The following is a 17,879-nucleotide window of genomic DNA, read 5'->3' on the forward strand; positions in this document are numbered from 1 at the left end:
ACACATATACCCTAGCCACTCACTAGTAAAGGACCTGTGAACTGATTAAAAGAAGTAAATCATGAGAATGTATCTTTAGATTAAGTTGAATAAGATACCAGGGAGCCAAAGGTGTGCATTCAAGTGCATGAGAAACCAGAATGGCATGGAGAAAACAGAAGAGCTCAGGTAGACTCCCTCCTAGACAGGGGGGCTGAAGGGAGCCAGAGGGTAAGTGAAATGTTCTACAGAAGATGACGAGCAAGAAGACAGCACTGATGATGTTAAAGTCCTACCCAGGAAGAGCTGTTTGTTTCTAGAATAGGAATAAGTAATGTAGTTACATCAATTTGGGATGTCAACAAAGGATACAATGGCATTATGATTAAACACCAGTTATTTTCCTATATGCTGGATTCATTCAAAATCAATATTGCTAATTATCATACATTCCACATCTTAGTAAAATCAGGCAATAAGCCTAAAAGAATTCAATGCCCTGTGCTTCTATTTTGGCAAAATTGCCTTAATAGTAAACAGAAATAAAGTTTTAAAGATTAGAAAAATAGTCAAAAGAATCTATTTTTCTTTTTCTCCAATTAAATTTTGTAGAATTTTGTGTCTAGGACCATGTATATATACATTCATATATATATATGATATACACATGAATATATTAATATATGGATATACACTCACATATATTTATATATGCGTGTTTTAAACTTCAGGCCAATTTGAAAAGGATGAGTGTGACTTCATTATTTTCAGTTAATCATCAACAATTTATTTAAATCTTATAAAATAAGTTCTTATCTAGTAACAAATCATAATTTTAGGTTGTTTCTACACAGATACCCATACACTGGAACTGTTTAAGGCAAGTGTGTTAACCTGGAGTCTATGGAATCATAAAGGATCCATGGATGAGCTTCACTAGGCTTACAGCTTCCCTGAAATTATATGAACATTTGTATATTTGTGTCCGTGTAAGTTTCTAGCATCTAGAGACACTGAAGGATTCTTAACTGATTCCTAGTCTCCCAAAAGTTTTAGCCTGTTTTTTTATTTTTATTATACTTTAAGTTCTAGGGTACATGTGCACAACGTGCAGGTTTGTTACATAGGTATACATGTGCCATGTTGGTTTGCTGCACTCATCAACTCGTCATTTACATTAGGTATATCTCCTAATGTTATCGCTCCCAAAGCAATGTATCAACTATTTAAAATAAAAAATAACATAAAATAAAAATAAATAAACCTATTTAAAACAGAATCCACCAGAACATTGATGGATTATAAATGGGAAGATTTGAAAATCTGTCAGCAAGATACTACTTCTATCCTGTCAGCAAGATACTACTTCTATCCAGACATCTCTGATCCTTTGTAATTATTTTTCTCAGAAGTTATTTATCCTAGATAGTCCCCGGAATTATTTAACTTCTATACTCAGACAATAAGATGGGGTGTTTTCTAACAACTTACTTCCTCTGTGAAAGAACACACTAGTCTGGGTTCTGACATACCCCTGGGCTCACAGCAACATTTCTGTTTTTTTTTTTTGTATTCTCATCCCAAGGGTTTCGGCTGATCAGGCTGGAGGGTGGAACAGAGAGGATTTTAGAGCTCATCGTTATTTGTAAGGAAAATCTGCTTTGCTTGATTTTTGTGTATTTGGAAGAATGTTATCGAGAACAAAAGGAGAAGGTAGTTGAGGGATGGAGAGAAAGAGGATAAAGTGGGAAGACTCCAAAGATACTTTGCTATATAGCAACACATTTGTTTCTTTGGGAACTGGCAATTTGCAAATGCTGTCACTAACCTGTTTAACATATGAAGATTTCCAGTTTAGTGTACATGTTTCGTATAATCAATTAACAATTATTATTACATACATACTAGATGCTTAGTGCAATTCTAGTCATTGAAGAGGACAGAAGGGAAATAAAAATCACACTCTCACCCCTTAAAATATGTATAATTTGAAGCGGAAATTAAGCTAATACTAATACTAACAAATACTAATCAAAAAGAGGAAATTATTAAGTGGTATACATACATAAAATCAACTAAGATTATATTTACTAAGAATGAGTTTAGACTTCTCTCATCCATTTAAGATATTTCATTTAAATTATGAAACATTTTAAACATACCAACTATTGTAGAATATAATGTACCAGTGAGAACCCTATCATGAAGGTTAAATATATATATATGTTTGGACCTTTTTTTCTTTAGATTTAAAAAGCAAATGAAGTGAAATGTTCCAGTTAATACCCATTCCTTCCACTCTTTCCCTTCCCAGAGGGAACACAATCACAACACTGACGGGTATTCCTATGTATGGCTGTGTAGTTTTTCCATGTATGTTTTATATTCCTAAAGAATACACTTTGGAAATTTCAAGTATTTGCATCAATAGCACAACATAGAACTTTCTGTTGCTTTTTAAAAAATTTTATTGTTTTGTTATTTACGTGACACACTTGAATATACTTTATTCATTTTAAAGGTTATAGAGCTTTGTTAATCTATTTTTATGCTTAAAGAACAGTTAGGTTTCTTTAAAAATCTCATGTTTTCCCCAGCCTAAGTTATGTCTTTTCACTCTTTTCATACTGTCTTTCATCAAACAGAAGTTATAAGCTATGATAACTGTTATAACAGTTTTTTCCATTATGGATCATACTTCTTGTTTCTTATTTAAGAAGTACTCTGCATAGAAGTTGGAAAAGAGGAGGGCATTCTAGACATAGAATCCAGACAAACAGAAATTGGCATGGTAGAAGACAATAAATAGACTGGCTTGACTGCAAGAAAAGGGACCTGAAGGAGTTGTCTCGTCCACCTTTTTTCAGCTCAGACAGAAACTGGTAATATTCTAGGTACTTTGAGATAAATGGCAGAGTCTGCTCAAGAATGTAGGAGATGGCTTCTTAGTCTACATGTTCCAGGCCTAGCCAGGCCCTCCTAAGATGAAGGGATTAGTATCTTGGTACATCAGTAACCATCTGAGGGATTGCATCTTGCCAAGGCACCCAAGTTAGGAAGCTCTGAAACTTTGCCACTAGGGGGAATGAGCACTAAACTGTCCTTGACAGATCTTTGGCAAACTAAGATAATCTCAGAGGTACATTTTTCACAGTCTCGCCATTGCAAGGTTCAATAAACCTTTTTCCAAGAACATTTTCTCTGATCTATCTTTTCTTATATCTTATATCTATCTTGTTTCTGAGGCCATCACTATCTGAAGTAAAGGCAGGCACAATTTTTCCACCTAGATCACTGTTCTCTGGCTAAAGTCCCTGCTAATCGATAGCCTTTTTCAATTGTTTCTTCCAGAAATGTTTCTAATTATCAAGTAATTACAGTAACTTTAAGCTAAAGTATGAAAAAAACACAGATTGAATTTACACATCAATTCAATAATTATTTTATAACTTCGTTATTTGCAACGTTTCCTCATTATTCTTGTTCTGCTCTAAGATGTTGTATTGATCTGGAACAAGCAATAAACAACACATTTTCATAAAGCTAATTATAAAATTTTTTAAAATGACAGTTGATATTGATATTATTTAAAAGTTGTCTTAGTAAATATTTTGGAAACTTACCAATATATTTATTCTGTCATACTTTACCCTCAGAAAAACAAGAGGGAAAAAGGAGTATTATCACATTGCTTCCATACACATCTACAAAATACATTACACCTACAGACAAATATATTTAAAAAGATTTGAAAGAATGAAGTCAGTTAGGAAGTCATGTCAGTAGTTCACTGACATGGCAATCAGTTTGTCAATTCAAAATCAACATTCATCATTCTCACATGTTCTTGTAGGTAACAAGTCAATCAAAATGGAATGGAGGGAAAACACCTTCATCAAAGTTTAGCAACAATGACAGGTGCATGCTTCTCAAATAAAAACACACATGCCAATGGAAAAACAAGCCAGCTACTAGGTTTGTGTAAATGGTACTACTTTTTGTAAATACTAAATCCCTGGCATATATAATTTTAGATTTTGATTAATATCTAATTTACATAATTTTACATAGATGATTCTATTCTTTTACACAGATGTATTTGCCAATTAGTACCATCCCTTTCGCATACACACAATTTAGCCAAAACGACATTCTGTAGGGATCTATATAAGTCCTCCAGATGATTCCCTTTCAGGCTAAAATTCGAGAACCATTGCATTATTCTGGATTAAGTCTCTGAAAGACTTAATAACTTAAATATTTATATATATTATGAATGCATACAAAGGATATGATCGCATACTATATAATATGAACATTATTACATAGGCAAACTTCATAGCAGAAATAAAAAGAGAAGTCTAAGAGGATTCTGCATTGGCCGACAAAATCTATGCCAATTTTTACAGAATTAATTTTTATAAAGTATTAACCTAAGGTATCACAAGGTTCCCTATGATGTCATAACCTAATACATGTAGAATGGAAGAAGTATTGCCTAATGCCTCAATCTCACTACATCTATCTGCTTAATTAGAGATCTGTTGAGCCGAAGTTAAAATTTAATTTAGTATATATATAAAATAGCAATAACAAATATTATTAGCAAGTTTAAAGAAAAGTGTTGGCCGGGCACAGTGGCTCATGCCAGTAATCTCAGCACTTTGGGAGGCCAAGGCGGGTGGATCACGAGGTCAGGAGATCGAGACCATCCTGGCTAATACATTGAAACCCTGTCTCTACTAAAAATACAAAAAAATTAGCTGGGCGTGGTGGCGGGCACCTGTAGTCCCAGCTACTCTGGAGGCTGAGGCAGGAGAATGGCCTGAACCCAGGAAGCGGAGCTTGCAGTGAGCCGAGATTGTGCCACTGCACTCCAGCCCAGGCAACAGAGCAAGACTTTGTCTCAAAAAAAAAAAAAAAAGAAAAAGAAAAAGTATTATGTTTCAGAAACAACAACTGAAAAAATAGTTATGACTTACGTCAAAATCTGATACTGGGTATGAAGATGTAAGTCAAGCCAGAAAACATCAAATATACTTGATTTATAACTAAAGTGAGTGGATTACTTACATATTTCTAACAATCAAATCTTTCAAAAACAAAAACAAAATACGTTCAATTTCATAATTCCCAAGATGTAGAAAGAAAAGCTGAAATGTAATTACACTGCTCTATTTTTATTGGTAGATAATAAGTGTATATATTTTAGGGTACACATGATAATACATTCATATAATTTGAAAAGAAAAAAATCAGTATTATTAGGATATCTATCACTTTAAATATTTGTCTTTTCTTTATGCCAGAAATATGCAAATTTTTCTCTAGCTATTTTGAAATATACAAGAAATTATTGTACGTTATAGTCACCTTAATGATCTATCAAATGCCAGGTCTTATTTCTTTTATCAAACTGTGTATTTGTACCATTAATCACCTCTCTTCAGTCCCCTCTCCCTCCCACTCTTCCTGGCCTCTAGTAACCACCAATCTGCTCCCTATCTTCACGAGATCCACTTTTTAGGCTTCCACATATGAGTCAGAAGGTACAATATTTGTCTCTCTGTGCCTGCCTTATTTTATGATCTCCAGTTCTGTCCATATTGCTGCAAATGACAGGATTTCTTTCTTTTCTATGGTTGAATAGCATTCCACTGTGTATATATACCACATTTTCTTGATTCATTCATCCATTGATGGGCATTTAGGTTTACTACATATTTTGGATATTGTGAATAGTTTTGCAATCAACACGGGACCTAACTTGGTACCTACAAGAAGTGTTGCAGATATCTCTTTCACATATTGATTTCTTTTCTCTGGGCTACATATAAGTACTTGAATTGCTAGATCATATGGTAGTTCTATTTGTAGTTTTTGAGGAAGCTCCACACAATTTTCCATAATGGCTATACTAATTTACATTCCCACCAACAGTGTATAAAGGTTCCCCTTTCTCCACATCCTTGCCAGCATTTGTTATTTACAGTCTTTTTGATAAAAGTCACTTTACTTGGGGTGGGATGATATCTCACCATGGTTTCTGCATTTCTCTCATGATTCATGATGTTGAGCATTTTTTCATATACTTGTTGCTTGATTCCTTTTTCAGTCTTCTTTTGAGAAATGTCTATTCAGATCTTTTGCCCATTGTAAGTGGATTATTTGCTTTTTTTGCTATTGAGTTGCCTGAGTTACTTATATATTCTGGTTATTAACCTCTTGACATGGATACTTTGCAAATAATTTTTCGTATTCTGTAGGTTGACTTTCCACTTTGTTGACTGTTTCCTTTACAATGCAGAATCTACTAAGCTTAATGTAATCCCATTTGTCTATTTTTGGTTTTGTTTCCTATTGTTTTGAGGCCTTACACAAAATTCTTTGTCTAGGCCAATGCCCTGGAGCATTTACCTATGTTTTCTTCTAGTAGTTCCATAGTTTCAGGTCTTAGATTTAATTTTTAATCCATTTTTATTTTATGTTTGACATACAGTGAGAGATAAGGGTTTAGTTTCATTCTTCTGCATATGGATATTCAGTTTTCCCAGAATCATTTATCGAAGAAACTGTCCTTTCCCCATTGTTGGCACCTTTGTTGAAAATGAGCATCTTTATACCTGTAGTAAAAATGAATTGGCTGTAAATGTGTAGATTTATATCTGGTTTCTCTATTCTATCCCACTTGTCTTTATGTCTGGTTTTATGCCAGTACCATGCGGATTTGGTTACTATAGCTTCGTAGTGTATTTTGAAGTCACGTAGTATGATGACTTCAGCTTTGCTTTTTTTTCTCAGGTTTGCTTTGACTGTTCAAGGTCTTTTGTGATTCCCTATAATTTTTAGAATTGTTTTTTCTATTTCTGTAAAGAATGTCATTGGTGTTTTAATAGGGATTGTATTGAATTTACAAATTTCTTTGGGTAGTATTGTCATTTTAACAACATTAATTCTTTCAACCCATGATCATAAAATATCTTTCCATTTTTTGTGTCCTCTTCAATTTATGTTATTAGTGTTTGATTGCATATATCTTTAACATATTAGGTTACATTGATTCCTAGGTATTATACATATTTTTTAGCTATTGTAAATGGGATTGCTTTCTTGATTCCTTTTTCAGATTGTTCACTGTTGGTACATATAAGTTATACTGATTTTTATAGGTTGATATTGTATCCTACAGCTTTGCTGAATTTGTTTATTGGTTCTAACAGTTTTTTGGTAGAGTCTTTAGGTTTTTCTAAGTATAAGATCATGTCTTTTGCAAACAAGGTGAATTAGCCTATTTTCATGCTGCTGATAAAGACATACTCAAGACTGGGCAATTAAAAGAAAGAGGTTTAATGGACTTACAGTTCCATGTGGCTAGAGAGGCCTCACAATCATGGTGGAAAGTGAAAGGGACTTCTTACATGGCGGTGGCAAGAGAGAGAATGAGAGCTAAGCAATATGGGTTTCCCCTTATCAAACCATTAGGTCTCATGAGACTTATTCACTAACACAGGAATGGTATGGGAGAAACCGCCCCCATGATTCAACTATCTCCCACTGGGTCCCTCCCGCAACAGTGGGAATTATGGGCGTATAATTCAAGATGAGATTTGGGTGGGGACACAGCTAAACAATATCATTCTGTCCCTGACCCCTCCCCAAACTCTTGTCCTCATATTTCAAAACCAATCGTGCCTTCCCAACAGTCCCCCAAAGTCTTAACTCATTTCAGCATTAACTCAAAAGTCCATAGTCCAACATCTCATCTGAGACAAGGCAAGTCCCTTCTGCCTATAGGTCTGTAACATCAAAAGCAAGTTAGTTACTTCCTACATATAATGGAGGTGCAGGCATTGGGTAAATACAACCATTACAAATGAGAGAAATTGGCAAAAACAAAGGGGCCAGAGGATCCATGCAATTCCAAAATTCAGCAGGGCTGTCAAATCTTAAAGCTCCAAAATGACCTCCTTGACTCCATGTCTCACATCCTAGTCATGCTGATGCAAGAGGTGGGTTCCCATGGCCTTGGGCACCTCCACCCCTGTAGCTCTGCAGGGTACAGCCTCCCTCCTGACTGCTTTCATGGGCTAGTATTGAGTGTCTGCAGCTTTTCCAGGCACATGGTGCAAGCTGTTAGTGAATCTACCATTCTGGGGTCTGGAGGACGGTGGCCCTCTTCTCACAGCTCCACTAGGTAGTACCCCAGTAGGGACTCTGAGTGGGTGATCCGACCCCATATTCCCCTTCTGCACTGCCCCAGCAGAGGTTCTCCATGAGAGCTCCACCCCTGCAGCAAACTTCTGCCTGGACATCCATGCATTTCCATACATCTTCTGAAATCTAAGTGGTGGTTCCCAAACCTCAATTCTTGACTTCTGTGTACCCTCAGGCTCAATACCACATGGAAGCTGCCAAGGCTTGGGGCTTCCTCCCTTGGAAGCTATGGCTGAAGCTGTACCTTGCCCCCTTTTAGTCATGACTAGAGTGGCTGGGATGCAGGGCACCAAGTCCCTAGACTACAAACAGCACAGGGATCCTGGGCCTTGCCTATGAAACCATTTTTTCTTCCTAGACCTCTGGGCCTGCAATGAGAGGGGCTGCCATGAAAACTTCTGACATACCCTGGAGACATTTTCCCCATTGTCTTGGGGATTAACATTCAACTCCTCATTATTTATAGAAATTTATTCAGCTGGCTTAAATTTCTCTTCAGAAAATGGGATTTTCTTTTATATCACATTGTCAGGCTGCAAATTTTCCAAACTTTTATGCTCTGCTTCCCTTTTAAAATAGAATGCCTTTAACCCAAGTCACCTCTTAAATGCTTTGCTGCTTAGAAATTTCTTCTGACAGATACCCTAAATCATCTCTCTCCAGTTCAAAGTTCCACAAATCTCTAGGGCAGGGGCAAAATGCCACCCATCTCTTTGCAAAAACATAAGAAGAGTCACCTTTGCTTCAGTTCCCAACAAGTTCCTTGTTTCCATCTGAGAGCACCTCAGCCTGGATTTCATTGTCCATATCATTATCAGCATTTTGGTCAAAGCCATTCAACAAGTCTCTAGGAAGTTCCAAAGATTCCCATATTTTCCTGAGCCCTCAAAACGTTCCAACCTCTGCCTGTTACCCAGTTCCAAACTAGGTTCCACATTTTCAGGTATCTTTTCAGCAGCACTCCACTCTCCTGATACCAATTTACTGAATCAGTCTATTTTCACAGATTTACAAAAATAAATAAATAAATAAGAGGTTTAATGGACTTACAGTTCCACATAGCTAGGGGGGCCTCACAATCATGGCAGAAGGTGAAAGGCACTTCTTACATGGTGGCAGCAAGAGAGAGAATGAGGGCCAAGTGAAACAGGTTTCCTCTTATCAAACCATCAGATCTTGTGAGACTTATTCACTACCACAAGAACAGTATAGGGGAAACTGCCACCATGATTCAATTATCTCTCACCAGTCCCTCCCACAACACGTGGGAATTATGGGAGTACAATTCAAGATGAGATTTGGGTGGGGACACAGAGCCAAACCATATCACAAGGGTAATTTGACTTCTTCTGTTTCAACTTGGATGCTATTTATTTCTTTCTCTTGCCAAATTTCTCTGTCTAGGACTTCCAGTATTATAGTGAACAAAGTGGTGAAAGTGAGCATCCTTATTTTTTTCTGGATCTTGAGGGAAAGGCTTTCAATCTTCCCCATTTAGTATAATGTTAGTTGTGGGTTTTCTGTCTGGATGATGTGTTCACTACTGAGAGATGTTGAAGTCCCCTACTATTCTTGAATAGTAGTCTATCTCTTCCTTTAGATTTACTAATGTTTCCATTATATACTTGGGAACCTTGGTGTTCAATACATAAATATTTATACTTGTTATAGCTTCTTGCTGAATTGACCCCATTATTACAATATAGTGACATTATTTGTCTCTTTTTAGTCTTTGATTTGTAGTTTATATTGTCTGATTAAAAACATAGCTACTCCTACCCATTTATTGTTTCCATTTGCATGAAATATATTTTTTTACCCCTTCACTTTTAGTCTGTGTGTGTCTTTATACTTGGGTTTCCTATAAGCAGCATAGAGTTGGGTCTTGTTTCTTTATCCATTCATCAACTCTATGCCTTTTAATTGGAGAATCAAATCTATTTACATTCAGTGTTATTTTTAATAAGTAAGGGCTTAGTGTGCCCATTTTGTTGTTTGTTTTGTTTTATAATTCTTCTCTTTCTTTCTTCCTGGTTTTCTTTATAGTTAAGTAATTTTCTCTGCTAGTATGTTTTTATTCATTGTTTTTATTTTTAGTTAATTATTTATAATTTTTTATTGTGGTTACTATGAAGCTTACAAAAACCTTACAGATATAACAAGTTATTTTAAAGAGATGACAACTTATCTTAGATCAGAAAGCAATTAATAGAAACATAAAAAAATAGAAAAGAAATCTATACCTTTTAACCCCATCCTCCCACATTTGGCTTTAGGTTGTCTCAATTTACATATTTTATACTACCCGTCTCTCGATGGATTGCTGTAATTACTATAATTTTTAATAGATTTACCTTTAGGTTTCATACTATAGTTATGAGTAGATTGCACACAATAAAGTCTTAGAGTATATATGATTGTTTGTGTACTTAATTTTATAAATGGGTTTTATACATACAAATGTTTTCTTTTTGCACATTAGTGTTTTTTTACTTTCATATTGAAAAACTCCTTATAGTATTTCTTGTAAGATGGGTGAAGCGATGGTGAATTCTCTCAGCTTTGTTTGGGAAATACTTTATCTCTCCTTTATATTGGAAGAATAGCTTACCGGATACAATATTTTTTGGATAGTAGTTTTTTTTTTCTTCTTCATTTTCTTTTGGTACTTTGAAAATGTCATCCTATTCCCTCCTGGACTGTACAGTTTTCATTTAAAGGTCTGTTGCCAAATGAATTGGAATTCTTTTACATGTTATTTGCTTCTTTTCTCTTGCTGCTTTTACAATACTGTCTTTGTCCTTTGAGAATTTGATTATTATATGTCTTAGGGTAGTCTTATTTGGGTCAAATCTGTTTGGTGTTCTCTGACCTTCCTGTACCAGGATATTTAACTCTTTGAAAGTTTTATGTTATTATTTTTTCAAATAAAATTTCTAACTTTTGCTCTTTCTCTACTCTCTTTTGAATGCCAATAATTCTTAGATTTTTGTTTTACAAGGTAATTTTCTATATCTTGTAGATGACCTTTGTTTCTTTTCATTCTTTTTCTTTATTCGCCTCTGTGTATTTTCAAATAGCTTGTCTTTGAGCTCACTAATTCTTTCTTCCATTTGTTGGAAGATGCTGTCGAGAGTGTCTAAGGACATTTTCAGTTCAGCAAATGTATTTCTCAATTTCAAGTTTTCTATTTGAATTTTTAATTTGTTAAATTTCTCTGAAACTTTTCTGAATTGATTTTTTGTGTTATCTTGGAGTTTTCTTAAAACTGCTATTTTGAATTTTTGGTCAAAGAATTCACAGATTTCAGTCTTATTAGGATCAGTCACTGGTTTCTTGCTTTGTCCATTTGAGCAGGTCATGGTTTTCCGTTTGCTGTTATTTCTCATGGACGTATGTCCATGAAGGATTGAAGGATTTGTTATTTATTTCAGTATTTTCTATTTGGCTTGTTTCGTTTTTTTATCGACTGTGTTAGCTCAGACATTCTTTGTAATTTACCTGTTGGTTTTATTTTTTCTTTTTACCTGCTAGATTGGTGCCTCCTTTCTGGCACTAGATAGTGCCTTAACCCAGGTTTGCCTCAGTTCTCGTAAACAATCAGAGCTGCTTAGCCAGAATGGAGGAGATCACAAATATCCCACAATCGTGTGGGAAAGCCCTCTGGGAGTTTATAATTAGGGGACCTGTGGGAAAAATATCTTACAGTATTCTTGGATAGTAGCTTTCTGTTGAACAGCCACTCTGACTTGTTATCTCCTTTTGCCAAGTTACAGAGCAAAGTTTCCAGGGCTAGAGAAGATGGTAGTGTCCTCCTCCTGCAACACCACCATTTGTCTCTGGTTGTTTGGTTGTTCTCAAAATCTTTCTTGCTTTAGCTGCTCCCAAATTCGAGGCAGGGACAGGTCTCTATCCAGAGAACCAAAGATGATAGGGAAGCTGGTTGTCAACCCTGATCTCACATTTTCTAGTATAGAAACTAAGTTAGGAGGAAATTTTCCACACGCTTGGTGCCAGGCAGATTCAGGGGAGGAGTATCACACATACAGAGATTTGATTTCTCTGTAATCTCAGCACAGTATATTTGTTTTTGGTTTTATGTTGGGGAGTGATGCCAGCTTGCTTCTATGCTGCCATTTGGGACCTAGATGTCCAGCTTTTGTATTTTTTTAAAGTATAATTGAGTATTTTTCTTTACTTAAGACAAAACATGAAAAATCATAAGCCTATTAGATTATTTATTTCAAATATTTATTCCATGAATATATAATAGGAAAATCAAAATGTTAAAAATCATCCAAATTATTTTTTAAGCCTTTTCTAGTATATAAATTTAATTTTAAAAGATTTCCAATTGTACAGATCCCTTAGAGTTATGCCTTTGTTCCTTGGAATGCTATGAATTTGGGGTATTTTTGTGTCTTTATTGTGACTATTATAAATACAGATCAGGAAATGCTACTTTTACTTAATGTAATTAAACTGTGCTTGGTTGCTTATTATTATATTCATAGAGTACCTCATTTTATTCTCTGAGTTGTACCTTTATTTTCTTGCTTATTAATCGCTGTGAATGTTCCTGTGCTTATTGTTTAAGTTTATGCCTTTGAGTTCAATTTCTATTGAGTTTGCATTCATTATGTTATTGTACACAGAGAAAAAAATTAAAAACAAGTCATAAAAAGAAATGCTAATGTGAAATCAGGCTTAAATGTGTATGCAACTCATTTAATTTTAGCTGTATATAGTTAGAGTCAGTTGAATCATTGAATTCTGTTTTTATTTTTCAAGTTTCCAATTACTACCTAAATTTTTGAGATATTGTGGCAGAAAATGGTGTAAATGGAAGTAGAGTGGTGAAAGGACTGACACTTCTAAAATGCAGGGGAGACATCCCTACTTCTACCTCCATTACCATCATGACAGAGTAGAGGCTGAAAAACTAGGTATGGAGTATGAAAGAGTAGTTATGTTGCGGAGTAGTTAGAGGTAAGAGGTGAATTCTAAACCTCCAGATTGCTTGTGGCTGAAATCCCAAGGCGATATCACCATCCAGTAATAACCAACTACAGGAAGATGGGACATAACTAGCAACTTAGAATTAGGGCTACTTCTCCATCTGACTTCAGTCTGCCAACGTAGGCATTAAGGGAGGATGGGGTTTCTCTGTTGGAAAACAACAAATATTTTCATATTTCTGTATAGTCAGGACTTTCTGATGAAACATTACTGACTGGCAACCTGAGTTAAAGGATGAGTGAACAGAAAATAAGCTTTGGACATTAAAGATATTGAAATACCCAGGAGAGATTTCTAATGATTTGTCTCTCTTAGACCCATTTATTCACATTGAAAAGAGTTTTAACAACTTGGGGACCTTTCCCTTCCCTTTCCAGAGAGGATTTGATGACATTGGAGAGCAAAAGTTTCTCTCTCTTCTCAGTGGGAGAAGACAGGCATCTCTGCAGCAGATTCTACACAAACTCCAAGAATCATAATTTTCAGGTCTTCTCCTAAAGATCCCCTCCCTCTTTACATATAGGGTGATATAGGCCCTCACTCTATTGCCCCAAAGGGGAAATAGAGCACTGGAAACCAGCACTAAGATTGTTACTGAGAACTGAAGAACTCTCACCACAAAATGACTCCATCCAAACCTCTGCACTAAGAGATGATCAAATTCTAGCATGGCTTCTAGTAGCACAGAGGTGTGTTCCCAGGATAACCACAGCTCGTTATAATGCCTAGCTGAGAAAGCTAAATACTGCCAGGAGAATTTACTGCTTGTTCTAGTCAACTGCTGACAATAGGCCCCAGACATTCCTTTTTAAAAAATGTTTACAATTGTGAATATGTATCACCAACAACTCAGAAGATTCTCAGAGCCATTCCTTTAAAATGGGAATGGGCAACATGAGAAAAGAGTACAGTAATCTATGTGGAGAGTTATTGTATAACCTATGAATTATGCACAATTCATAAATTTTTCAGTGAATCAATTTTTCAGTTATCACCAGGAAAGATAGGGCCTCTGTCTTTCTGTCTCTGTGGGAAGATAGAATTCTAACTTTCATTAGAATGTTAGCAAACACAGCTTGCCTAATCATATTTATACTGATCAACCCTTTGTAAATTTTTTACTTCTTTGACTCTACCTAGCTCTCCCCTTCCTAATCCTCCCTTAAAAAACCCCCAATAATCTCTTCACAAATCCAAATGGAGCTCAGCTCTTTCATCTACTGTGAGTAGTTACTAAATCAGTGTTTATTACTTTAACAAGTACTTGGCTGTGTTTATCTTTTACATGATATAAGTAAATAATCAGCCTGGGTCTCATCCAGAAAACTTTTGCTTACAGTATGAATAAAATACATAGCTATAAAAAGATATTAATCTTCCTCTATCCAAAGGAAGTCATGTTCTTTTACAGCTCTCTTCTAATAGATACAGAAAATTCTATTTCCAATAATTGAAGAATAAATGCTTATTTTTAATTAACTATGAAAAGTGAACATGTACTAGGCCATAAAACAATTATCAAACATCATAAAGAATTACAGAAAATTACAGACAATATTCTCCAACCTCACTGGAATTCAGTAAGAATCTATGACAAGAAAAGCAAATACAGATATTTCAATATTTTTAAAGAAATACTTCCACATAACCCATGCATCAAAGAAGAAATTATATTTTTTAATGTGGAATAATGTGGTAAATAGTGTCAGAATATATGAAATACAGTTAAAAAGTTACATTTAGACTGAAATATATAACCTTAAAGGCTGATATTAGAAAAGAAGAAAGACTAGAATTAATGAGCTAAGGTTCCAACTTTCAAAGTCGAGAAAGAGAACAAAATAGTAACAAAGAAAATATAGAAGAGAGAAACATCAGAGCAGAAAACCACAACTTAAAAAAGAGCAACAAACTGAAAAGTTGGAATTTGGAAAATAAAACAATTTATAATTGTTATCAGCTGGCAATACTGATTAAGGAAGAGGAGAATACAAAGGAATACAAAGAGAAATACATTTATAGATGTAGAAGATCCAAACTGAGTGCTTTTTACAAAGATCATTAAATTACTGAGTCATTTATCAGTAATTTAAAATCTTCCTAAAAAGAAAAATCTCTGAACTAGACAGTTTTACCAGTAATTTCTATCAAATATTCAAAGAGCAAATAATAATAATATTGTGTAAAGCCTTCTAAGGAATAGAAAGACACTAACCTCCTGCATTCTTTTACAAGGTGAGCATATTCTTGATATAAAAATGACATATGGGCAATATGAGAAAAGAGTACAGTAATCTATATTGTGGGTTATTGTATAACCTCTGAATTACACACAACAAATAAATTTTTCAGTGAATCAAAACTATCATATTAATATTATAGATTAAGAAGTTCTTATATATTTGGTGTTTTATATATTTGTGATATTTACAAAATCTGTTCTATCAGAGTATCAGGTCAACATTATAAGTCTAATGCAATTATATTATTGAGTAATCAATTTAGATATTTTAATTTGAAATGAGTATTTATATATGTAAACAATGAAGCATATAAAAGAATTAAAATGATTATATTTGTTAGATTTACAAGAATTGTTTACTCAGCATTTTTTATTGTTAAGTTTTAAATTAAGATTACTTAAAAATAAATACACTACATAAAATTTATATATGTACTTAAAATGCTTCTATGAATTTGATTAAGTTTATAGGAGGAGTCACACATTAATCAAAAACTCTAGATTAACATTACTAGATACACAAATAGAATCATATGTATAAGATATAGCCACAAAATTAGGGATTAGCTGAGTTTTTAAATAAATTGAAAATCAATACAAAGGTATGAGTAATCTTATTCAAGCACAAAAGCTATTTTCAAGGGCTCCAAAAGCTTACCTTAACTATAGATAGGAACAGGGATGATATTCATCCAGTATGCCTTTTGATGGCCATGCTGGTTCCTCACATGCAAAATTAACCCTTATTGTTCTGATATCAATGGACAGGTTGTTGTGTATGCCCCAATGCTTATTAACTGTTTTGAGCATCAATGAAATAGGAAGAGTTCATATTATTGAGAAACCAATTTCTCATTAATAAATCTATAGAGACTATTTCAGTAAAAATTCTGACATTATTTCATGATAATCTGACAAGCTAATTTAAAAACTTATATGGAAGAATAAAGGTCATAAATATTAAAAATATTCCTATAAAAGAAGGAGGTAAAGAATTTGCATTACCAGATAGTTAAACCTATTAACTGTACAACTTCAGACAATGTGATATTGGCACAAGGACTCTTCTATTCCATTGGTCTCTTTTTCAAAAAAGAGAAATAGTTTCACAGTTTCATGCATATAAAAAACTTAAGATATGAGAGAACATCAGTAGGAAAATATAAGACGTTTCAATAAATTACATTATACCACCTACCTATTAAAGTAGAAAAATTTTAAAAATAAATTTCTATCTCATAAACATATGCAAAAAATAATTCCAGGTGGATTAAAGAACTAATGTAAAAGGCAAACCTCTATAACTTAAAGAGTATATACTTTAATGACCTCTACATAGGACAGGAGTACTTACAAAAAACACTAACCAATAACCATAAAAAAAAATATTGCTAAATTTAATGTCATTAAATTAATGCTTGTCAATCAAAAAACCTGATGGAAAAAGTGAAAATATGAATTAAAAACTGAGAGAATATACTTTAAACACATATAATTGTGTTTAAAAGATTAGTATACCTATTATATAAGGAAATCATACAAATCAAAAGAAAAAAAAAACATAGAAAAATGAGCTTAAGTCATGAATGACTGGAGGAAGCAAAGCAACATGGCCAAATAGAGGCCTCCACTGAGGAACTTCTAGAAGTCTCCTGCAGGAACACCAAATTTGACAACTATCTACACAAAAAAGCACTTTTTTTTTTTTTTTGAGATGGACTCTCACTCTGTCACCCAGGCTAGAGTGCAGTGAAGTGATCTCAGCTTACTGCAACCTCTGACTCCCAGCTTCAAGCTATTCTCCTGCCCCAGCCTCCCAAGTAGCTGGGACTACAGGCACATGCCACTGCACCCGGCTAATTTTTATATTTTTAGTAGATAAGGGGTTTCACCATCTTGGCCTGGCTGGTCTCCATCTCCTGACCTCGTGATCCACCCACCTCAGCCTCCAAAAGTGCTGGGATTACAGGTGTGAGCCACCACACCTGGCCGATAAAGTTCTTCCATAAGAGCCAAGTATCAGGTGAGTAATCATGATACCTGGTTTTAACTTCATATTACTTAAAGACGTACTGAAGAGGGTAGAAAAGACAGCCTTGAATTGCTGATGCCAATCCTCCCCAACCCCCTGGCAGTGGCCAAGTGGCACAGAGAGAGAATATGTGCACTTAGGGGAGGCAGAGCACAGTGTTTGTGGGACTTTGTATTGGAATTCAATGCTGCCAACATTGGACAGAACTCAGCTGATGCCCATGGAGGGACCATTAAGACTAGCCCTAGCCAGAGGGGAATTGCCCATCTCAGCAGTCAAACTTGAGTTTCAGCAAGCCTCACAACTGAGGATTAAAATGCTCTGGGGTTCTAAATAAACTTGATAGGCAGTCTAGGCCACAATGACTGCAACTCCTAGGAAAGACCAGTATTT

Source organism: Hylobates moloch, unplaced genomic scaffold (genome assembly GCF_009828535.3).
Source record: "Hylobates moloch isolate HMO894 unplaced genomic scaffold, HMol_V3 SCAFFOLD_13, whole genome shotgun sequence".
NCBI lineage: Eukaryota > Metazoa > Chordata > Mammalia > Primates > Hylobatidae > Hylobates > Hylobates moloch.